A 24,881-nucleotide genomic window follows, 5' to 3' on the forward strand; every position below is an offset into this window, starting at 1 on the left:
CACTCATATCACACTTACCCAAGCATCAGAAATGAATCCTCGTAAGGCTATGAAGAAACATCTGGCCAGCCAATAATAGAATTTGACCAAGAAGGTAGAATACAGCAACAGCATTCAAAATGATAATCAGAAAAATAATACTGAATGGGTCAGTACATATCCATATCAGTAAATACCCTGTGGGCATATACACCTACAGAAAAAAATGGGGGGCAGAATTCTCAATAACGCCCTTTAAAGGTACAATACAATTATATCAAAATATTCTCCTCGGCCAGATAACCAAAAACACTTACCCATAGGGGGCACCATAGTGAAAAAGGCCACCTGGTATCAAAAAGTAGGGGGAATAATCAAAAAACGTAAGGCTAGCCACCCTCATTACATCCTACTTGAGTGACATTAGATGACCCAATGAACTATGAACCAAAAAACTTGGTAAAAAAAAAGGGGTGAACCTGACCTATAAATAGTCACAGCCCACCGATGAGCAAGAAGATAGGATCCAAAATCCAAAAGATAAAGAATATTATCCTCATAAAATTGTCAAAGGTTCAAATATCCCATAAAAAAGACTCACCCAATCTAGAAGGATAGCCCCAGACCAGTGTCAGGACCTGCTGGGCAGAAATGGCAAGATGGCAGTACCGTGTGGAACTGACGGGCATCTGACCTTATAAGTCCGAGGTGCCTCTGCCCATGTCTGCCATCTGACACGCCCAGCCCCGCAGCTGCCATCATTATTGAGAATTCCCCCCCCCCCTTTTTTTTCTGTAGGTGTATATGCCCTCAGGATATCCATGTACTGACCCATTCAGTATTCTTTTTCTGCATATCATTGTAAGTGCTGCTGCTGTATTCTTCCTTCTTGGTCAAATTCTTCTATTACTGGCTGGCCGGATGTTTCCTCACAGCCTTTCGAGACTTACGTTTTTTTTCTCGGGTGTAATATTGAGTGGTTGCGTTTTCTTGATCCCGCCCATCTTTTTTCTTCCCCCTTGAACGTTGACCTTGGCTGCTCCTCTGGGATCATTTCAGCCACTTCTTTTCCTCATTTCTCCTTTCCCGCAGAGCCCCTCCCCCCCTTTTTTCCCCCCATTCATTTTTTTTCACTCTCTCCTTCTCGGGAACTCTCAGGACCGGCTGACCCATGTTCAACTGCTGTTCACATGGAACCCTTCTCCACTTCGGCCTTCAAAGTTCTCATTTGAATATTTTTATTGAACAATGATGAGTTTTATATGTTGTAGAGATGATATCTGTGTCTTTTGATCATGAATTTATTGATTGTATTGCTTATCAGCTACGATATGATAAAGATTGAAATGCAAAGTGGATCCTGAGGAAGCTTTTCTTGGGTGAAACTCGTCGATCCACCTGTTCTTCGTCTTCATGTTCATCTAATGATATAATTTTCCTACTTCTTTCTATAAAAGAAAAATACTTTTTATGTCTAGTTTTTTTCTTTTTCTTTTCTATTGGCTTGTATTTTTCGCACTCAAAAATCATTATATGTCACAGTCTCTGCGAGACGGAACCTGCGGTGTTCTTTTCTTTTTTCCTCTGATGCGTTGGGTTAAGGCTATTAAGGTTATTTATTATGAACTGGCTGCCAACACATCACATCGGGTGAAAAAATGCAATGCTGCTCATCCCAATGCATGTTATAGGCGATTTACTGTGTTGTGCGTTGGGCTCTACTATACAATAATTTGGCGCGTTGTGCAAAATGAACGGCACCACAATGGTACATAGAGCAGGTGCACTGCCATGTGTTGTGGTAACGCACTTTTAGATGCACATTGGCACAACGCACAAGTCTGAATGGGCCCTAAAAGTTCAAATGCTGCAGAACTGATGTACTTTAGATCAGAATTTTTAAGCTAAGATTTCGCAAACATTAAAGAAGATTTTTAACAAGTTTTAATTTCGATTTTCGATCCCCTCGTTGTACATTCATCTCCAGTTTGGGAGTTTTTTCGCTTTCTGCCTTTAACACTGGAGAAGCTTTATAGTAGATTTCACTTATTTTTTAGCTCACACCCCCCCCCCCCCCCCAAAAAAAAACATATAATAACTAACTTCTGGTGGGTTCAGTGACATCTTGGGGACTTCTTCATCTCCAATGACATCGGTGAAGGCACTTAATGATGATATATAATGATCTGTGAGCACTGTTCAATGGAGTACCGAGAGCTCACTTCTAGGGGTGACCTTACACCAGAGATCACCCCTAAATGCTGAGTACAGCCTTCTGCATTCTTATGTTTGCTGAACTTATATATATATATATATTAGTGTGTGGTTATATCTGTGTATGTGTATATATAATATAGTGTCATGGGCTACCTGACTACCAGGATTCTCATTCATACAGGTTAAGGGGCTCCAGGATGTGTGTTTGGTAAAGAGGAAGCTGGTTATTCAGAGTCCTCTGTGATTAATAATTCTGGTCTGGAACCCAGAGGTTTAGTAAAGCCCGGTCAGGCTCATCGAGCCTGGAGATCTGGTAAAGCCTGGTCAGGGTCCTGGAGCCCAGAGGTTTGTTAAAGTCCAGTCAGAGTCCTGGAGCCCAGAGGTTTGGTAAAGCCTAGTCAGTGTCCTGGAGCCCAGGGATTAGGTAAAGCCCAGTCAGGATTCTGGAGCCCAAAAGTTGGGTAAAGCCCATTTAGAGTCCTGGGGGTTGGGTAAAGCCTATGAGGGTCCTGGGGCCCAGAGGATTGGTAAAGTTTGGTAAAAGTCTGGTCAGGGTCCTAGAGCCTAGAGAGGTTTGGTAAAGCCTGGTTGGGGTCTTGGACCTCAAAGGTTTGCTAAAGCCTGGTTGGGGTTCTGGAGCCCGGAGGTTTGGTAAAACCTTGTCAGGGTCCTGGAGCCCAGAGGTTTGGTAACATCCAAAGTCCTGGAGCCCAGAGGTTTGGTAACATCCAAAGTCCTGGAGCCCAGAGGTTTGGTAACATCCAAAGTCCTGGAGCCCAGAGGTTTGGTAAAATCCAGTCAGAGTCTTGGAGCCCAGAGGTTTGGTAAAGCCTGATCAAGGTCCTGAAGCCCAGAGATTTGATAATCCCCGGGCTTCAGGACCTTGATCAGGGTTCTGACCAGTCAGGGTTCTGAAGCCCAAAAGTTGGGTAAAGCCTATTTAGGGTCCTGGGGGTTGGGTAAAGCCTATCGGGGTCCTGGAACCCAGAAGTTTGGTAAAGTTTGGTACAAGTCTAGTCAGGGTCCTAGAGCCTGGAAGTTTGGTAATGCCTGGTCAGGGTCCTGGAGCCAAAAGGTTTGCTAAAGCCTGGTTGGGGTTCTGGAGCCCGGAGATTTGGTAAAGCCTGGTCGTGTAGAGACTTAGGAGGGATGAAGTCTCCAATCCTGGGTCCATGTTTTGCACTGGTTGTGCAGGTGTGCGCAGGGTTTTTGTAAGAAGGTGACTGGAGTTCAGGGCTCCAACCTCCTCGGGTATCCATGTGGATAAAGAGATGGGGCATCGGAGTCTTGAGCTTGGTATGGAGGATAGGGACAAGGGCCTGAGCAGTGATGCTGCAAAGTGAAATCTGGTTGGATGAAGCTTTTGCTTACGGCATTCAGATGCTGGGAAAACCAGCCCAGGAAGGATTAGTGAGTGGACGGTGTCCTTGGAAAAGCTACATAGGAGCCAATAATATATATATATACGTTGGACTGGTAATTCTAAGTGACACTGAGGGGTGGGATGAGATGGCGTCTATGGGGATCCCATGGATGGGATTTCAGCACCGTGGACAGCGGCTCTCTGGACTTCATATGTTCTTGTATCGGAGTGCCGACACACAAGCAATATTCCACACGCCATGACTATATGTGTTCTTCTGTTGGTTTGGCATTCGGTTAATATTTCAGAAATGGTTTGGATGAGAAGCAGAAACACAAATTCCTCCTGTTACTTCTCCCACCTTCCTCTGCGGAGTTTAAGGATTTATTTTTCCTCTTTTTTTAGCATTGGAATGTTTATCTACCACCATACACACTTCACCCATTCATGGTACGGGGGGGGGGGGGGGGGGGAGGGGGGGGTTACCTGTGGGTTTCCCTTGTTTTCTCCCAGTACAGAGCAGGAGAAGGAACTGGACAAGCTGGTAAGTTTAGAAGTAAGTTCTACAAGTTCATTTTTTAAAATTAAATATATTCCAGTTGAACTCTTTTATTAACTCTTATTTAGAGCGGAACTCTACTCGCCTCCACTCCAGTGCCGCGGGGCCTCAGAGCTCCCTCACTGGCCGGTCTTCTTACTGGATCCGATCTTCGCAGAGTTTGATAGGTTGGGCCAAGATGATGTCACCCCCACGTGTCACCCCCACATGTCACCCCCACGTGTCACCCCCTCGTGTCACCCCCACGTGTCACCCCCTCGTATCACCCCCACGTGTCACCCCCTCGTATCACCCCCACGTGTCACCCCCACATATAACCCTCACATGTCACCCCCACATGTCACCCTCACGTGTCACCCCCACGTGTCACCCCCTCGTGTCACCCCCACGTGTCACCCCCTCGTGATACCCCCATGTGTGCACAGCTCACTGTACAGTGCGGAGGTGAGAAACTTGAATGCAAAACAGTCTTCTGCGTTAAAACCACTTCTCCTTAGGTGGAGGTCACATGACATCCTTGGCTTTGATTGGAGATCTCTGGATGATGGGTGGAGCTGCAGACATCATTCAGATATAATCTTTTTGTGCCAGCAAATCCCCGTCATGTAAAAACAATCATAGCTGCTGTTTATTCAGCCTGATTGTCTTTACAGGGGGCAGGAGTGGACGTTCCCCCTCCCACTGCCATTGGGTGCTTCTACCGGCTCATCCGTGCGATCGGTAAGCCAGGGAATGAATCTGCCAGCGTTGCCCATTTACTATAGAGAATACCACGGACCAGATGTTCCCCGGCTGTCTCTATGACCTTCAGAGGCCGGGCGCGACGTTATGATGGGAGGAGCTTGTGAAGGATCTCAAGGCAGTTGGGACCCCAGTCACCAAACAAACCATTGATGACACAATACACCACCATGGATTGAAATCCTGCAGCACCCGCAAGGTCCCCCTCCACAGGAAGATACATGTACAGGTCCCCCTCCTCAGGAAGACACTTGTACAGGTCCCCCTCCTCAGGAAGACACATGGACAGGTCCTCCTCCTCAGGAAGACACATGTACAGGTCCCCCTCCTCAGGAAGACACATGTACAGGTCCCCCTCCTCAGGAAGACACATGGACAAGTCCTCCTCCTCAGGAAGACACATGGACAAGTCCTCCTCCTCAGGAAGACACATGGACAGGTCCCCCTCCTCAGGAAGACACATGGACAAGTCCTCCTCCTCAGGAAGACACATGTACAGGTCCCCCTCCTCAGGAAGACACATGTACAGGTCCCCCTCCTCAGGAAGACACATGGACAGGTCCTCCTCCTCAGGAAGACACATGTACAGGTCCCCTCCTCAGGAAGACACATGTACAGGTCCCCCTCCTCAGGAAGACACATGGACAGGTCCCCCTCCTCAGGAAGACACATGTACAGGTCCCCCTCCTCAGGAAGACACATGGACAGGTCCTCCTCCTCAGGAAGACACATGTACAGGTCCCCCTCCTCAGGAAGACACATGTACAGGTCCCCCTCCTCAGGAAGACACATGTACAGGTCCCCCTCCTCAGGAAGACACATGTACAGGCCCCCCTCCTCAGGAAGACACATGTACAGGCCCCCCTCCTCAGGAAGACACATGTACAGGTCCCCCTCCTCAGGAAGACACATGGACAGGTCCTCCTCCTCAGGAAGACATGTACAGGTCCCCCTCCTCAGGAAGACACATGTACAGGTCCCCCTCCTCAGGAAGATACATGTACAGGTCCCCCTCCTCAGGAAGACACATGGACAGGTCCCCCTCCTCAGGAAGACACATGTACAGGTCCCCCTCCTCAGGAAGACACATGTACAGGTCCCCCTCCTCAGGAAGACACATGTACAGGTTCCCCTCCTCAGGAAGACACATGGACAGGTCCTCCTCCTCAGGAAGACACGTGTACAGGTCCATCTGAAGTCTGCCAATGAAAATCTAAATGATTCAGAGAAGGATTGGGGAGAAAGTTCTGTGGTCAGATGAGACCAAAATTCAGCTCTTTGGCATTAACTCGACTCACTGTGTTTGGAAGAAGAAAAATGGTGATTATGACCCTAAGAACACCATCCCTACAGTCACACACGGAGGTGGGAACATGAACACCATCCCTACAGTCACACACGGAGGTGGGAACATGAACACCATCCCTACAGTCACACATGGAGGTGGAAACATGATGATTTGGGGCTGTTTCTCTGATAAAGGTTCAGGCTGACTTTGCCGCATTTAGGGGCCATGTATTGTAAGATCTTGGATCAGCCAGAACACTGAAGATGGGTCATGGGTGGGTCTTCCAGCATTACAATGACCCAAAACATACCGCCAAGGCAACAAAGGAGTGGCTCAAGAAGATCCTCAATAAGGTCGTGGAGTGGCCTAGTGTCAGGGCTGGGCTCCCAGCCCTCCATTCTTAGTGCCCAGGTTGTGCAGCTGTCAGTTAATTGCCAGCACTCAGCATTCCACAGTGGCTCACCTGGTGATCATTTCCTGCTTGTCAGTCCAGCCTACAGCCAGGCCCTTCTGGCTATTTAAATTGCCTGGTTCATTCCTTCTTTGCCTTTGCCTTGGTCAAACATATCTGGAGACTCTCTGCTGTGTTCCTTGCCTGGTTGACGTCCCTTCTGGTTCCTGATCCTGTCTGCTGCCGCTGATCTCTGGCTTCCTGATTTACTGGCTTGTTCTGACTACCCGCTTTGGCTACCGAACTACTACTTACTATTTATACCATTTTTACCATTTTATTAAAAAAGGTGTGATTTTCACTGTATTTTCTGTCTCTGTCTGATTCGTGGTTCCTGACACCCAGCCAGTCTCCAGACCTTAATCCTGTAGAAAACCTATGGAGGGAGCTGAAACTTTGAGTTGCCTTCAGGATTTAGAGAAGATCTGTAGAGAAGAGTGGACCAAAATCCCTCCTGAGATGTGGAAACCTCATCACCACCTACAAGAAACATCTGACCTCTGTGATCACCAACAAGGGTTTCTCCACCAACTACTACGTCATGTTTTGCTTGGGGATCAAATACTTATTTTACTCACTGAACTGCAACTTCATTTATAACATTTGTATCATGTGATTTTTCTGGATTTTTGGTTGATATTTTGTCTCTATCATATAAAATACACCTCTGATATAAATTATAGACCCTTCATTTTTATGTAAGTGGGCAAACTTACACCATCTGCAGGGGAGACGATCGTTATTTCCCCCTCCATATATGCTGAATATTCATTTACTTATTACTATTATTCATTTTTTTCTCTTTCTCTGACATTCTAACTCTGTTCATCACTCTGTAAAACTTTCATCCATTTACTATTAATGGAGCTCAGAATATTCAGAGAAATGATCATTTATTAATCGATTTACATGAATCAGATGGTGAATTGTTCATGACCCGTCACAGCGGTTGACACAATCTAATACTCTGTAATCTGTAATAAATTGCCACTAACAGAGAGAAGTGTCGCATTCTATTAAATTTAGATTGAACTAATACCGGATACAACTGAATTATTTATCAGCCTTGTTATTTGTCACTGTACATTGTTATTGGACCTTCGAGGAGCCAGATTGAATGATTGTGATTATAATGTTACAAATCAGAAATCTCTGTGCTCACAATGGCAGGTGTCAAGGTTCAGCAAATTATATGAGGAAAATTCTATTCTGTACACAGAACTGTGTGGTGGAGTAGAGTGAGCTCACCTCAGTGTGGGAGTGGAGAAGGTGGAAGCTCACCTCAGTGTTGGAGTGGAGAAGGTGGGAGCTCACCTCAGTGTTGGAGTGGAGAAGGTGGAAGCCCACCTCAGTGTTGGAGTGGAGAAGGTGGAAGCTCACCTCAGTGTTGGAGTGGAGAAGGTGGAAGCTCATCTCAGTGTTGGAGTGGAGAAGGTGGAAGCTCCCCTCAGTGTTGGAGTGGAGAAGGTGGGAGCTCACCTCAGTGTTGGAGTGGAGAAGGTGGAAGCTCACCTCAGTGTTGGAGTGGAGAAGGTGGGAGCTCACCTCAGTGTTGGAGTGGAGAAGGTGGAAGCTCACCTCCGTGTTGGAGTGGAGAAGGTGGAAGCTCCCCTCAGTGTTGGAGTGGAGAAGGTGGGAGCTCACCTCCGTGTTGGAGTGGAGAAGGTGGAAGCTCACCTCAGTGTTGGAGTGGAGAAGGTGGGAGCTCACCTCAGTGTTGGAGTGGAGAAGGTGGGAGCTCACCTCCGTGTTGGAGTGGAGAAGGTGGAAGCTCACCTCAGTTTTGGAGTGGAGAAGGTGGAAGCTCATCTCAGTGTTGGAGTGGAGAAGGTGGGAGCTCACCTCAGTGTTGGAGTGGAGAAGGTGGGAGCTCATCTCAGTGTTGGAGCGGAGAAGGTGGAAGCTCACCTCAGTGTTGGAGTGGAGAAGGTGGGAGCTCACCTCAGTGTTGGAGCGGAGAAGGTGGAAGCTCACCTCAGTGTTGGAGTGGAGAAGGTGGGAGCTCACCTCAGTGTTGGAGTGGAGAAGGTGGAAGCTCACCTCAGTGTTGGAGTGGAGAAGGTGGAAGCTCACCTCAGTGTTGGAGTGGAGAAGGTGGGAGCTCACCTCAGTGTTGGAGTGGAGAAGGTGGGAGCTCACCTCAGTGTTGGAGTGGAGAAGGGGATAGCTCACCTCAGTGTTGGAGTGGAGAAGGTGGGAGCTCACCTCAGTTTTGGAGTGGAGAAGGTGGAAGCTCATCTCAGTGTTGGAGTGGAGAAGGTGGGAGCTCACCTCCGTGTTGGAGTGGAGAAGGTGGAAGCTCACCTCAGTGTTGGAGTGGAGAAGGTGGAAGCTCACCTCAGTTTTGGAGTGGAGAAGGTGGAAGCTCATCTCAGTGTTGGAGTGGAGAAGGTGGGAGCTCACCTCAGTGTTGGAGTGGAGAAGGTGGGAGCTCATCTCAGTGTTGGAGCGGAGAAGGTGGAAGCTCACCTCAGTGTTGGAGTGGAGAAGGTGGGAGCTCACCTCAGTGTTTGAGCGGAGAAGGTGGAAGCTCACCTCAGTGTTGGAGTGGAGAAGGTGGGAGCTCACCTCAGTGTTGGAGTGGAGAAGGTGGAAGCTCACCTCAGTGTTGGAGTGGAGAAGGTGGAAGCTCACCTCAGTGTTGGAGTGGAGAAGGTGGGAGCTCACCTCAGTGTTGGAGTGGAGAAGGTGGGAGCTCACCTCAGTGTTGGAGTGGAGAAGGGGATAGCTCACCTCAGTGTTGGAGTGGAGAAGGTGGGAGCTCACCTCAGTTTTGGAGTGGAGAAGGTGGAAGCTCACCTCAGTGTTGGAGTGGAGAAGGTGGGAGCTCACCTCCGTGTTGGAGTGGAGAAGGTGGGAGCTCATCTCAGTGTTGGAGTGGAGAAGGTGGAAGCTCACCTCAGTGTTGGAGTGGAGAAGGTGGAAGCTCATCTCAGTGTTGGAGTGGAGAAGGTGGAATCTCACCTCAGTGTTGGAGTGGAGAAGGTGGAAGCTCACCTCCGTGTGGGAGTGGAGAAGGTGGAAGCTCACCTCAGTGTTGGAGGGGAGAAGGTGGGAGCTCACCTCAGTGTTGGAGTGGAGAAGGTGGAAGCTCATCTCAGTGTTGGAGTGGAGAAGGTGGAAGCTCACCTCAGTGTTGGAGTGGAGAAGGTGGAAGCTCACCTCAGTGTTGGAGTGGAGAAGGTGGAAGCTCACCTCAGTGTTGGAGTGGAGAAGGTGGGAGCTCACCTCCGTGTTGGAGTGGAGAAGGTGGGAGCTCACCTCCGTGTTGGAGTGGAGAAGGTGGAAGCTCACCTCAGTGTTGGAGTGGAGAAGGTGGAAGCTCACCTCAGTGTTGGAGTGGAGAAGGTGGAAGCTCACCTCAGTGTTGGAGTGGAGAAGGTGGGAGCTCACCTCTGTGTTGGAGTGGAGAAGGTGGGAGCTCACCTCCGTGTTGGAGTGGAGAAGGTGGAAGCTCACCTCAGTGTTGGAGTGGAGAAGGTGGAAGCTCACCTCAGTGTTGGAGTGGAGAAGGTGGGAGCTCACCTCCGTGTTGGAGTGGAGAAGGTGGGAGCTCACCTCAGTGTTGGAGTGGAGAAGGTTGAAGCTCACCTCCGTGTTGGAGTGGAGAAGGTGGGAGCTCACCTCAGTGTTGGAGTGGAGAAGGTTGAAGCTCACCTCCGTGTTGGAGTGGAGAAGGTGGGAGCTCACCTCAGTGTTGGAGTGGAGAAGGTTGAAGCTCACCTCCGTGTTGGAGTGGAGAAGGTGGGAGCTCACCTCAGTGTTGGAGTGGAGAAGGTTGAAGCTCACCTCAGTTTTGGAGTGGAGAAGGTGGAAGCTCACCTCAGTGTTGGAGTGGAGAAGGTTGAAGCTCACCTCAGTGTTGGAGTGGAGAAGGTGGGAGCTCACCTCAGTGTTGGAGTGGAGAAGTTTGAAGCTCACCTCCGTGTTGGAGTGGAGAAGGTGGGAGCTCACCTCAGTGTTGGAGTGGAGAAGGTGGGAGCTCACCTCAGTGTTGGAGTGGAGAAGGTGGAAGCTCATCTCAGTGTTGGAGTGGAGAAGGTGGAAGCCCACCTCAGTTTTGGAGTGGAGAAGGTGGGAGCTCACCTCCGTGTTGGAGTGGAGAAGGTGGGAGCTCACCTCCGTGTTGGAGTGGAGAAGGTGGAAGCTCACCTCAGTGTTGGAGTGGAGAAGGTGGGAGCTCACCTCCGTGTTGGAGTGGAGAAGGTGGGAGCTCACCTCCGTGTTGGAGTGGAGAAGGTGGGAGCTTACCTCCGTGTTGGAGTGGAGAAGGTGGGAGCTCACCTCCGTGTTGGAGTGGAGAAGGTGGGAGCTCACCTCCGTGTTGGAGTGGAGAAGGTGGGAGCTCACCTCCGTGTTGGAGTGGAGAAGGTGGGAGCTCACCTCAGTTTTGGAGTGGAGAAGGTGGAAGCTCACCTCAGTGTTGGAGTGGAGAAGGTGGAAGCTCACCTCAGTGTTGGAGGGGAGAAGGTGGAAGCTCACCTCAGTTTTGGAGTGGAGAAGGTGGAAGCTCACCTCAGTGTTGGAGTGGAGAAGGTTGAAGCTCACCTCAGTGTTGGAGTGGAGAAGGTGGGAGCTCACCTCAGTGTTGGAGTGGAGAAGGTTGAAGCTCACCTCCGTGTTGGAGTGGAGAAGGTGGGAGCTCACCTGCGTGTTGGAGTGGAGAAGGTGGGAGCTCACCTCCGTGTTGGAGTGGAGAAGGTGGGAGCTCACCTCCGTGTTGGAGTGGAGAAGGTGGGAGCTCACCTCAGTGTTGGAGTGGAGAAGGTGGGAGCTCACCTCCGTGTTGGAGTGGAGAAGGTGGGAGATCACCTCAATGTTGGAGTGGAGAAGGTTGAAGCTCACCTCAGTGTTGGAGTGGAGAAGGTGGGAGCTCACCTCCGTGTTGGAGTGGAGAAGGTTGAAGCTCACCTCAGTGTTGGAGTGGAGAAGGTGGGAGCTCACCTCCGTGTTGGAGTGGAGAAGGTGGGAGCTCACCTCAGTGTTGGAGTGGAGAAGGTTGAAGCTCACCTCAGTGTTGGAGTGGAGAAGGTGGGAGCTCACCTCCGTGTTGGAGTGGAGAAGGTGGGAGCTCACCTCAGTGTTGGAGTGGAGAAGGTTGAAGCTCACCTCAGTGTTGGAGTGGAGAAGGTGGGAGCTCACCTCCGTGTTGGAGTGGAGAAGGTGGGAGCTCACCTCCGTGTTGGAGTGGAGAAGGTGGGAGCTCACCTCAGTGTTGGAGTGGAGAAGGTGGAAGCTCACCTCAGTGTTGGAGTGGAGAAGGTGGGAGCTCACCTCAGTGTTGGAGTGGAGAAGGTGGGAGCTCACCTCAGTGTTGGAGTGGAGAAGGTGGGAGCTCACCTCTGTGTTGGAGCGGAGAAGGTGGAAGCTCACCTCCGTGTTGGAGTGGAGAAGGTGGGAGCTCACCTCAGTGTTGGAGTGGAGAAGGTGGGAGCTCACCTCCGTGTTGGAGTGGAGATGGTGGAAGCTGATCTCAGTGTTGGAGTGGAGAAGGTGGGAGCTCACCTCTGTGTTGGAGCGGAGAAGGTGGAAGCTCACCTCCGTGTTGGAGTGGAGAAGGTGGGAGCTCACCTCAGTGTTGGAGTGGAGAAGGTGGGAGCTCACCTCCGTGTTGGAGTGGAGATGGTGGAAGCTGATCTCAGTGTTGGAGTGGAGAAGGTGGGAGCTCACCTCAGTGTTGGAGTGGAGAAGGTGGGAGCTCACCTCAGTGTTGGAGTGGAGAAGGTGGGAGCTCACCTCAGTGTTGGAGTGGAGAAGGTGGGAGCTCACCTCAGTGTTGGAGTGGAGAAGGTGGGAGCTCACCTCTGTGTTGGAGTGGAGAAGGTGGGAGCTCACCTCCGTGTTGGAGTGGAGAAGGTGGAAGCTCACCTCAGTGTTGGAGTGGAGAAGGTGGAAGCTCACCTCAGTGTTGGAGTGGAGAAGGTGGGAGCTCACCTCCGTGTTGGAGTGGAGAAGGTGGGAGCTCACCTCCGTGTTGGAGTGGAGAAGGTGGGAGCTCACCTCAGTGTTGGAGTGGAGAAGGTTGAAGCTCACCTCCGTGTTGGAGTGGAGAAGGTGGGAGCTCACCTCAGTGTTGGAGTGGAGAAGGTTGAAGCTCACCTCCGTGTTGGAGTGGAGAAGGTGGGAGCTCACCTCAGTGTTGGAGTGGAGAAGGTTGAAGCTCACCTCCGTGTTGGAGTGGAGAAGGTGGGAGCTCACCTCAGTGTTGGAGTGGAGAAGTTTGAAGCTCACCTCCGTGTTGGAGTGGAGAAGGTGGGAGCTCACCTCAGTGTTGGAGTGGAGAAGGTGGGAGCTCACCTCAGTGTTGGAGTGGAGAAGGTGGAAGCTCATCTCAGTGTTGGAGTGGAGAAGGTGGAAGCCCACCTCAGTTTTGGAGTGGAGAAGGTGGGAGCTCACCTCCGTGTTGGAGTGGAGAAGGTGGGAGCTCACCTCCGTGTTGGAGTGGAGAAGGTGGAAGCTCACCTCAGTGTTGGAGTGGAGAAGGTGGGAGCTCACCTCCGTGTTGGAGTGGAGAAGGTGGGAGCTCACCTCCGTGTTGGAGTGGAGAAGGTGGGAGCTTACCTCCGTGTTGGAGTGGAGAAGGTGGGAGCTCACCTCCGTGTTGGAGTGGAGAAGGTGGGAGCTCACCTCCGTGTTGGAGTGGAGAAGGTGGGAGCTCACCTCCGTGTTGGAGTGGAGAAGGTGGGAGCTCACCTCAGTTTTGGAGTGGAGAAGGTGGAAGCTCACCTCAGTGTTGGAGTGGAGAAGGTGGAAGCTCACCTCAGTGTTGGAGGGGAGAAGGTGGAAGCTCACCTCAGTTTTGGAGTGGAGAAGGTGGAAGCTCACCTCAGTGTTGGAGTGGAGAAGGTTGAAGCTCACCTCAGTGTTGGAGTGGAGAAGGTGGGAGCTCACCTCAGTGTTGGAGTGGAGAAGGTTGAAGCTCACCTCCGTGTTGGAGTGGAGAAGGTGGGAGCTCACCTGCGTGTTGGAGTGGAGAAGGTGGGAGCTCACCTCCGTGTTGGAGTGGAGAAGGTGGGAGCTCACCTCCGTGTTGGAGTGGAGAAGGTGGGAGCTCACCTCAGTGTTGGAGTGGAGAAGGTGGGAGCTCACCTCCGTGTTGGAGTGGAGAAGGTGGGAGATCACCTCAATGTTGGAGTGGAGAAGGTTGAAGCTCACCTCAGTGTTGGAGTGGAGAAGGTGGGAGCTCACCTCCGTGTTGGAGTGGAGAAGGTTGAAGCTCACCTCAGTGTTGGAGTGGAGAAGGTGGGAGCTCACCTCCGTGTTGGAGTGGAGAAGGTGGGAGCTCACCTCAGTGTTGGAGTGGAGAAGGTTGAAGCTCACCTCAGTGTTGGAGTGGAGAAGGTGGGAGCTCACCTCCGTGTTGGAGTGGAGAAGGTGGGAGCTCACCTCCGTGTTGGAGTGGAGAAGGTTGAAGCTCACCTCAGTGTTGGAGTGGAGAAGGTGGGAGCTCACCTCCGTGTTGGAGTGGAGAAGGTGGGAGCTCACCTCCGTGTTGGAGTGGAGAAGGTGGGAGCTCACCTCAGTGTTGGAGTGGAGAAGGTGGAAGCTCACCTCAGTGTTGGAGTGGAGAAGGTGGGAGCTCACCTCAGTGTTGGAGTGGAGAAGGTGGGAGCTCACCTCAGTGTTGGAGTGGAGAAGGTGGGAGCTCACCTCTGTGTTGGAGCGGAGAAGGTGGAAGCTCACCTCCGTGTTGGAGTGGAGAAGGTGGGAGCTCACCTCAGTGTTGGAGTGGAGAAGGTGGGAGCTCACCTCCGTGTTGGAGTGGAGATGGTGGAAGCTGATCTCAGTGTTGGAGTGGAGAAGGTGGGAGCTCACCTCTGTGTTGGAGCGGAGAAGGTGGAAGCTCACCTCCGTGTTGGAGTGGAGAAGGTGGGAGCTCACCTCAGTGTTGGAGTGGAGAAGGTGGGAGCTCACCTCCGTGTTGGAGTGGAGATGGTGGAAGCTGATCTCAGTGTTGGAGTGGAGAAGGTGGGAGCTCACCTCAGTGTTGGAGTGGAGAAGGTGGGAGCTCACCTCAGTGTTGGAGTGGAGAAGGTTGAAGCTCACCTCAGTGTTGGAGTGGAGAAGGTGGGAGCTCACCTCAGTGTTGGAGTGGAGAAGGTTGAAGCTCACCTCCGTGTTGGAGTGGAGAAGGTGGGAGCTCACCTGCGTGTTGGAGTGGAGAAGGTGGGAGCTCACCTCCGTGTTGGAGTGGAGAAGGTGGGAGCTCACCTCCGTGTTGGAGTGGAGAAGGTGGGAGCTCACCTCAGTGTTGGAGTGGAGAAGGTGGGAGCTCACCTCCGTGTTGGAGTGGAGAAGGTGGGAGATCACCTCAATGTTGGAGTGGAGAAGGTTGAAGCTCACCTCAGTGTTGGAGTGGAGAAGGTGGGAGCTCACCTCCGTGTTGGAGTGGAGAAGGTTGAAGCTCACCTCAGTGTTGGAGTGGAGAAGGTGGGAGCTCACCTCCGTGTTGGAGTGGAGAAGGTGGGAGCTCACCTCAGTGTTGGAGTGGAGAAGGTTGAAGCTCACCTCAGTGTTGGAGTGGAGAAGGTGGGAGCTCACCTCCGTGTTGGAGTGGAGAAGGTGGGAGCTCACCTCAGTGTTGGAGTGGAGAAGGTTGAAGCTCACCTCAGTGTTGGAGTGGAGAAGGTGGGAGCTCACCTCCGTGTTGGAGTGGAGAAGGTGGGAGCTCACCTCCGTGTTGGAGTGGAGAAGGTGGGAGCTCACCTCAGTGTTGGAGTGGAGAAGGTGGAAGCTCACCTCAGTGTTGGAGTGGAGAAGGTGGGAGCTCACCTCAGTGTTGGAGTGGAGAAGGTGGGAGCTCACCTCAGTGTTGGAGTGGAGAAGGTGGGAGCTCACCTCTGTGTTGGAGCGGAGAAGGTGGAAGCTCACCTCCGTGTTGGAGTGGAGAAGGTGGGAGCTCACCTCAGTGTTGGAGTGGAGAAGGTGGGAGCTCACCTCCGTGTTGGAGTGGAGATGGTGGAAGCTGATCTCAGTGTTGGAGTGGAGAAGGTGGGAGCTCACCTCTGTGTTGGAGCGGAGAAGGTGGAAGCTCACCTCCGTGTTGGAGTGGAGAAGGTGGGAGCTCACCTCAGTGTTGGAGTGGAGAAGGTGGGAGCTCACCTCCGTGTTGGAGTGGAGATGGTGGAAGCTGATCTCAGTGTTGGAGTGGAGAAGGTGGGAGCTCACCTCAGTGTTGGAGTGGAGAAGGTGGGAGCTCACCTCAGTGTTGGAGTGGAGAAGGTTGAAGCTCACCTCAGTGTTGGAGCGGAGAAGGTGGGTCAGAAGCAAAGTGATAGACATCCCAGTGAATGACTTGTATAGATCTGCCCACCAGTAGAAGAAGACCCCAGGGTGCTCCTGCCATGGTATAGGAAGGTAAGTAATACTTCTGCTCCAGTGGTACAACCCCAACGAGATCTCTGCCCATCAGTACCAGGGCAGGTTCTTCCAGTGCCCATGCATGGTCAATCTGTTGCTTTCTAGCAGCTAGAAGGTAGTTGCACGTGCACATTGTGTTTTTTGCGTTAGCTGTCACAGTGTGACATCAGATCTGGAGTGTGCAGTGAAGGGGCACCCCCCTCTCTACCAATGCGCCCTGGGAAGCTGCCCCTTCTGCCCACCCCTTGTCCTGGCCCTACTCCCCAGCATCGGCATCTCGTCCCCGGATTCTTCCTGGTGCTGCTCTTCAGCCATCTTGATTGACCAGACACAGGGGGGGCAGTCACCTTGGAACACGGATCTTGTGCAAGGAATGTTAAGTAAGCCGCGCATGCGCAGCTCAGTGTATGTTCTCTGCCCTCATTCAAGATCTTACATTTCTGGTGACTATCAATCACCCCCCTAAGTGTACAATCTGAGGAAGTGGTGTCATCTAAAAGTTTACATCCTGACTTTTTCACCAACCTGCTGAAAGTAGAAATCTGGCTGAGCCGGGTGTCTGCTCTGTATAGACAATACTCGGAGATCGGACTGAACAGGTTGCGACCTCAACTCCATTGTTTTCATGGCTCTGCTGTGCCACAAATCTGCTTTTGGTTGTCATGGATACGGCTCAGCATCGCCCAGCAATGAGCACAACGCTCTCCTCCACCTGAGTCCTCCAATGTGCGGCTTCAACTCCCCAACCCGCCGATGTCCCTCCAAATCCCCCTCCCCCGCCGCCGCCGATCGGGGTCACACCGCGTCCTCCAAACACAAATCCAGAACATTCTGCTCTGTTCATAGAGATTCTGTAACATAAAGACATAAAAATTATGATTTGTTTCATTTTATTTCATTCCTGGAAGATTAAAGTGAAGTTCTTTCCTTCATGTATCTACAGCAAGGCCGGGGAGGGGCAGGAGGGGCGGCTGCCCTGGGCACTGTGATATCATGTGAGGTGGGGGGGAGAGGGGAATTGTGTTGGGAGGAAATATTTGGAGGGCATCGGGTGCAAGAATCAGTGGTGGCTGGTGCTCAATAATTTGAGGGGGGCGTGTCAAACCAACGCCCCTCCCCCTCAGTGAGACACGGCGGAGAACACCAGCAACACCCCCCCCCCCGAAGGGATGGACAGGAAGGAGGGGAGCACCAGCAACACCCTCCTGTGAGGGATGGGCTGGAAGGCGGAAGGACTACTTACCTTAGGTGGCAGATGTCCTGTCCAGGGTGACCCTCCGATCTCCCCTCCTCCTCCCTCCCCTGTCCTGAGCCGCTGTGGGTGAGTCTTCCCTGGAGACACTGGTGGCTGGTTGGGTCGGTTGGGCCTCCCCTGTGTCTCCTCCCTCCTCCTCCCAGGCCAACATAATCGCTTCTCCTTTCAGCCAATCAGGAAACGAGTCTCAGGACCCGCTTCCTGATTGGCCCCGGAGATGAATCAGTGTGACAATAGCGAATATTCATTCAACTGGGTGGGTTCAGTGTGCAGTGCTCCGCCCCCCCGAGCCCATCCTTTTTTTTTTAAGCCAATTGGAGCCTCCGGCTTCTAATCATGTGCTTCTAAAAAAAATATTAATTTAAATCCATACATTGGGCGCCCCGCATGTAAATTAGGGGGCCGCACATATGGATTGGGGGTGGCACTGGTAAGAATTGTTCTAGGAGTGGTGATTTGTATTGGGGGGGGGGTGAGAGATGAGGATTTGTGCTAGGAGGGTCAATGGGCGGGGGGGGGGGGTGTTGTGGTAGAGTAAGTGATATGGTAGAGGGGGAGGGATTTGTGTTAAAAGAATAATTTTTTTTGGAAGGGGGATGGGGGGGATTTGTTCTAGGAGGGGGATTTGAAGTGAGGGGGTGAATGTATACTCGAAGAGGAAATTTAAGGGGTGGATAATCTGTGCTAGGAGGGGTGATTTGTTTTGGGGGGTGGATTTGGGGGATGGAGGGGGGCAAAGATTTGTGGCTGGATGGAGGGATTTCATTAGGGAGGCAGATTTGTACTGGGAGGAGGCAGTCTTTATGGTTAGGGGGTAATTATGCAGATTAGTTCCCACATTTTTTTGGGGGGGGGGGATATTTGCTGACACATAACGCTCATACATCTTGGGGGGGGATTTGCTGACACATAACGCTCATACATCTTGGGGGGGTTTGCTGACACATCTTGGGGGGGGGCAGTTTGGCCTGTTTGCCCCGGGCTCTAGGTGATCTTGCCCCGGCACTGATCTGTAGAAATGTCGGTGGGAATAAATCCTGAATATTCTCTATGAGATCGCACTGTCAGTGTGGGGGAGGAGCCGGAAATTACATCATCATCTACAATGACCCTCCCCCGTGCCGGGGATAAAGGAGAACTTGGATCTTCCAGAAATGCAGGGAGCTCCTCCCTTCCTGTGTGCATTGGTGTCAGCCCTGCCTACTGGACTCTGCCTCTTTCTGTCTGCATTCAGTTACTCCTCTGCCACGCCTGTATAATGTGTGCCGAAACTTCCCATCTCCATTGGAAGATGCATGACTGGGTGACAACACTGGGAGACCGGAGCAGAGCGTTGTCACCCTGTAAAACAAAGTGCCTGGACAAGGACCTCCATGGCGGCATCATCACAATTATTTACATTACAAGTAAATTCTGAATAGTTCTCCCCTCCGATGTGTATGAGATCTCCATGGATACAAACCGTTTATATACAATATGAAGAAACCACAAAGTAATCGTTTGTATCGACCCGCTGTGTCCTTCCTCTTCTCCGCTATTTAAAGCAGAACTCCGAATAATAAATCCATCGGTCATGTGACTTCCAGAATCTCCTCCCACATCTGTCATCCAGTGTGAGACTTCTTGTAATAACCGCCCACTGCTGCTCGCTCCTCTTGTGCAGGGGGACTGGGCTTGTCTCCGCCCCCTCCTGTAGTGGGTGGAGCCTGCTCAGCCCCTCCCACAGCTCTGCTCTCCTTGTGCGGCGCGACTAATCTTGTCTCCGCCCCCTCCTGTAGTTTTCTGTAGCGGGTGGAGCCTGCTGGGCCCCTCCCACAGCTATGCCTTCTCTCCTTGTACAGAGGGACTGGGCTTGTCTCCGCCCCCTCCTGTAGCGGGTGGAGCCTGCTGAGCCCCTCCCACAGCTCTGCTCTCTCTCCTTGTGCAGGAGGACTGGGCTTGTCTCCGCCCCCTCCTGTAGTAGGTGGAGCCTGCTGAGCCCCTCCCACAACTCTGCTCTCCTTGTGCGGTGCGAATAATCTTGTCTCCGTCCCGTCCTGTAGTTTTTTGTAGTGGGTGGAGCCTGTTGGTCCCCTCCCTCAGCTCTGTCACTACTCCAGTTAGAAGGTAATACCTGGGATTGCGAAGCGCTCGTAGGACGCGAAGTGCATTGATATTCTTCGTGGCACTGAGGAGCAGATTTGGCCGCTTCCCATTTCTGCACAGAGAGTTTTTGGTCAGCCTATTTATTGCAATGTGATGAGAAATGTACAGAACAAAGCACAACAGGGTGAAATTTTGAACTGCGATGAGATGCGTTTTGGTGGCCGCAAATGCTTTGCTTGACGCGTTTGGGTGCCATTAACAATGAACAGCGCCTGCGAGCGTCTACAGACAGCAGTGCGGGAAATGTCCATGAAAATGTCCCCTTCCGGCACCGTACCCGGTGTGATCCTGAGATGTGTGTCCGGAGCCCAGCTTTATCTGGACAGTGCCGCCCGGGTGGTGATCTCTGATAGGAATGAAGAGAAGGCGCCTCCTTGCTGGAACAAGTGGAACTGGACTAAGTGGTGAGATAAAAACCAGCGTGGAACCCAGGAGGTTATAACAGGGGTTACAGTACCTGTGTAGTCTTTTCAGCGGACATCTCCTCCCGACGTTACCCGGGTCACCCCAGCCTGCAGCACCCGCTACCCCCTCCACCATCACACAACCAATCACCGCCACGCCAACTCTGCTCCAGGGCGGGGCCCGAGCAGCGCCATAGCACCTCGAGCCACTCACTTCATCACACGCACCCCCCAGAGCAACGCTCCCATCAGGGGCGCCATCAATTAACCACTTCATCCCCGACCAATTTGCAGCCAAAGGACCAGGCCCCTTTTTGCGATTCGGCACTGCGTCGATTTATCTGACCATTGCGCGGTCGTGCGACGTGGCTCCCAAACAAAATTGACATCCTTTTTTCCCCACAAATAGATCTTTCTTTTGGTGGTATTTGATCACCTCTGCGGTTTTTATTTTTTGTGCTATTAACAAAAAGAGAGCGACAATTTAAAAAAAAACGAATTTTTTACTTTTTGCTATGATAAATATCCCCAAAAAATATAATATAATATAATAATATAATAATAATACAAAAAACTTTTTTTCCCTCAGTTTAGGCGGATATGCATTCTTCTACATATTTTTTGGTAAAAAAAATGAACGCAATTAGCGATTATTGATTGGTTTGCTCAAGTTATAGCGTTTACAAAATAGGGGATACTTTCATAGCATTTTCATTAATATATTTTTTTTACTAGAAATGGCAGTGATCGGCGATTTTTATTGTGACTGCGACATTGTGGCGGACACATCGGACATTTTTGACACATTGGGACCATTGTCATTTATACAGTAATCAGTGCTATTTAAATGCACTGATTCCTGTGTAAATGACACTGGCAGTGAAGGAGTTAACCACTAGGGGGCAGTGTAGGTGTTATGTATGACGTTATGTGTTTTTTTTAATTGTAGGGGGGCGTGGCCTGGCATGTGACGTCACTGATCGTCTTTCCCTATAAAAGGGAACTGACGATCGGTGACAGCCACAGTAGGAAGCACGAGGAGAGGTTTGTTTACACAGACCTCTCCTCGTTCTTCGGCTCTGTGACCCGATCGTGGCACCCCAGCGGTGATCGGGTCAGCTGGTCCCGCGGCCATGGTCACAGAGCTCAGGACCGGGTCGGGAGCGCACCGGTGGTGGCGCGCTCCCGACCCACGGCTGGGCACTTAAAGAGCCACGTACAGGTACGTGATTGTGCCCAGCCGTGCCATTCTGCCGACGTATATCGGCGAGAGGCGGTCCTTAAGCAATTATTCAACACCCTCTGCAGCCTAAGGAATACCTACAACATTACCGACCACCACCCAAACAATACTACGGAAAGAACAACTTCTAAGAACTCATTTGAAACCAACCAACCAAAACAAGACCAGATGCAGGAGAACACCTATCATTGTGCTCCGATCAACACTAGATCAGCAGTCACACGAAATTCATGATTTCATCACCCAACACAACACAGACTGTCTCCTCATCCTGGAAATCTGGCCAACACCCGAATGTAACACCATTCTAGTAGAGTTAGTGCCTGAGAACCGCGTCCTAGCGGAGCACCGAGCCGGTCAAAGAGGAGGCGGCCTATCCGTGATCTACAAATCCCACCTCACGTTCACAAAACCAACCTTATGGAGCTCCTTTCCCTTCATGGAAACACCGACACTTCAATGTCAAACACCCCAGGACACCCTTCACTGCTACAGACCACCGGGACCAAAGACACCCTTCACATACTACTGTGCTACAGACCACCGGGACCAAAGACACCCTTCACATACTACTGTGCTACAGACCACCGGGACCAAAGACACCCTTCACATTCTACTGTGCTACAGACCACCGGGACCAAAGACACCCTTCACATACTACTGTGCTACAGACCACCGGGGCCAAAGACACCCTTCACATACTACTGTGCTACAGACCACCGGGACCAAAGACACCCTTCACATACTACTGTGCTACAGACCACCGGGGCCAAAGACACCCTTCACATACTACTGTGCTACAGACCACCGGGACCAAAGACACCCTTCACATACTACTGTGCTACAGACCACCGGGACCAAAGACACCCTTCACATACTACTGTGCTACAGACCACCGGGGCCAAAGACACCCTTCACATACTACTGTGCTACAGACCACCGGGACCAAAGACACCCTTCACATACTACTGTGCTACAGACCACCGGGACCAAAGACACCCTTCACATACTACTGAGCTACAGACCACCGGGACCAAAGACACCCTTCACATACTACTGTGCTACAGACCACCGGGGCCAAAGACACCCTTCACATTCTACTGTGCTACAGACCACCGGGACCAAAGACACCCTTCACATACTACTGTGCTACAGACCACCGGGACCAAAGACACCCTTCACATACTACTGTGCTACAGACCACCGGGACCAAAGACACCCTTCACATACTACTGTGCTACAGACCACCGGGACCAAAGACACCCTTCACATTCTACTGTGCTACAGACCACCGGGACCAAAGACACCCTTCACATTCTACTGTGCTACAGACCACCGGGACCAAAGACACCCTTCACATACTACTGTGCTACAGACCACCGGGACCAAAGACACCCTTCACATTCTACTGTGCTACAGACCACCGGGACCAAAGACACCCTTCACATTCTACTGTGCTACAGACCACCGGGACCAAAGACACCCTTCACATACTACTGTGCTACAGACCACCGGGACCAAAGACACCCTTCACATACTACTGTGCTACAGACCACCGGGACCAAGGACACCCTTCACATACTACTGTGCTACAGACCACCGGGACCAAAGACACCCTTCACATTCTACTGTGCTACAGACCACTGGGACCAAAGACACCCTTCACATTCTACTGTGCTACAGACCACCGGGACCAAAGACACCCTTCACATTCTACTGTGCTACAGACCACCGGGACCAAAGACACCCTTCACATTCTACTGTGCTACAGACCACCGGGACCAAAGACACCCTTCACATACTACTGTGCTACAGACCACCGGGACCAAAGACACCCTTCACATACTACTGTGCTACAGACCACCGGGACCAAGGACACCCTTCACATACTACTGTGCTACAGACCACCGGGACCAAAGACACCCTTCACATTCTACTGTGCTACAGACCACTGGGACCAAAGACACCCTTCACATTCTACTGTGCTACAGACCACCGGGACCAAAGACACCCTTCACATTCTACTGTGCTACAGACCACCGGGACCAAAGACACCCTTCACATTCTACTGTGCTACAGACCACCGGGACCAAAGACACCCTTCACATACTACTGTGCTACAGACCACCGGGACCAAGGACACCCTTCACATACTACTGTGCTACAGACCACCGGGACCAAAGACACCCTTCACATACTACTGTGCTACAGACCACCGGGACCAAAGACACCCTTCACATTCTACTGTGCTACAGACCACCGGGACCAAAGACACCCTTCACATTCTACTGTGCTACAGACCACCGGGACAAAAGACACCCTTCACATTCTACTGTGCTACAGACCACCGGGACCAAAGACACCCTTCACATACTACTGTGCTACAGACCACCGGGACCAAGGACACCCTTCACATACTACTGTGCTACAGACCACCGGGACCAAAGGGACCCTTCACATACTACTGTGCTACAGACCACCGGGGCCAAAGACACCCTTCACATACTACTGTGCTACAGACCACCGGGGCCAAAGAGACCCTTCACATACTACTGTGCTACAGACCACCGGGACCAAGGACACCCTTCACATACTACTGTGCTACAGACCACCGGGACCAAAGACACCCTTCACATACTACTGTGCTACAGACCACCGGGACCAAAGACACCCTTCACATACTACTGTGCTACAGACCACCGGGACCAAAGACACCCTTCACATACTACTGTGCTACAGACCACCGGGACCAAAGACACCCTTCACATACTACTGTGCTACAGACCACCGGGACCAAAGACACCTTTCACATACTACTGTGCTACAGACCACCGGGACCAAAGACACCCTTCACATACTACTGTGCTACAGACCACCGGGACCAAAGACACCCTTCACATACTACTGTGCTACAGACCACCGGGGCCAAAGACACCCTTCACATACTACTGTGCTACAGACCACCGGGACCAAGGACACCCTTCACATTCTACTGTGCTACAGACCACCGGGACCAAAGACACCCTTCACATACTACTGTGCTACAGACCACCGGGACCAAAGACACCCTTCACATACTACTGTGCTACAGACCACCGGGACCAAAGACATCCTTCACATACTACTGTGCTACAGACCACCGGGACCAAAGACACCCTTCACATACTACTGTGCTACAGACCACCGGGACCAAAGACACCCTTCACATACTACTGTGCTACAGACCACCGGGACCAAAGACACCCTTCACATTCTACTGTGCTACAGACCAACGGGACCAAAGACACCCTTCACATACTACTGTGCTACAGACCACCGGGACCAAAGACACCCTTCACATACTACTGTGCTACAGACCACCGGGACCAAAGACACCCTTCACATTCTACTGTGCTACAGACCACCGGGACCAAAGACACCCTTCACATACTACTGTGCTACAGACCACCGGGACCAAAGACACCCTTCACATACTACTGTGCTACAGACCACCGGGACCAAGGACACCCTTCACATTCTACTGTGCTACAGACCACCGGGGCCAAAGACACCCTTCACATACTACTGTGCTACAGACCACCGGGACCAAAGAGACCCTTCACATACTACTGTGCTACAGACCACCGGGACCAAGGACACCCTTCACATTCTACTGTGCTACAGACCACCGGGACCAAAGACACCCTTCACATACTACTGTGCTACAGACCACCGGGACCAAAGACACCCTTCACATACTACTGTGCTACAGACCACCGGGACCAAAGACACCCTTCACATACTACTGTGCTACAGACCACCGGGACCAAGGACACCCTTCACATTCTACTGTGCTACAGACCACCGGGGCCAAGGACACCCTTCACATACTACTGT

The sequence above is a fragment of the Lithobates pipiens genome, unplaced genomic scaffold (genome assembly GCF_037356315.1).
Source record: "Lithobates pipiens isolate NorthernLeopardFrog02 unplaced genomic scaffold, aLitPip1_a1.2 Scaffold_37, whole genome shotgun sequence".
NCBI classification, from domain to species: Eukaryota; Metazoa; Chordata; class Amphibia; order Anura; family Ranidae; genus Lithobates; species Lithobates pipiens.